Raw genomic sequence first — 652 nt, forward strand, 5'->3', positions numbered from 1 at the left:
CGTGGAGGAGCAGCGGCTCTACTCTGAGTCCCTCCCGGATGACCGAGCTTCTCACTCTACCTCTAAGGGAGAGCCCAGACACGTTGCGAAAGAAACTCATTTCAGCCGCTTGTATCCGTGATCTCGTTCTTTCGGTCACTACCCAAAGCTCGTGACCATAGACGAGGGTAGCAACGTAGACCGACCGGTAAACCAAGAGCTTTGCCTTCTGGCTCAGCTCTCGCTTCACCATGACAGACCGGTACAGCGCCTGCATCACTGCAGATGAAGCACCAATCCACCTGTCGATCTCCCCCTCCATTCTTTCCTCCTTCGTGGACAAGACCCCAAGATACTTAAACTCCTCCACTTGGGGCAGGACCTCCTCCCCGACCCGGAGGTGGCATGCTACCGGTTTCCGGCTCAAGACCATGGTCTCAGATTTGGAGGCACTGATCCTCATCCTGGCCGCTTCACACTTGGCTGCGAACCTCTCCAGTGAGAGCTGGAGATCAGGATCTGATGAAGCCAATAGGACCACATCATCTGCAAAAAGCAGAGATGCGATCYTAAGGCCACCAAAACAGATCCCCTCAACACCTCGGCTGCACATAGAAATTCTGTCCATAAAAGTCATTAACAGAATCAGTGACAAAGGGCAGCCTTGGCGGAG

Source organism: Austrofundulus limnaeus, unplaced genomic scaffold (assembly GCF_001266775.1).
Source record: "Austrofundulus limnaeus strain Quisiro unplaced genomic scaffold, Austrofundulus_limnaeus-1.0 Scaffold147, whole genome shotgun sequence".
NCBI lineage: Eukaryota > Metazoa > Chordata > Actinopteri > Cyprinodontiformes > Rivulidae > Austrofundulus > Austrofundulus limnaeus.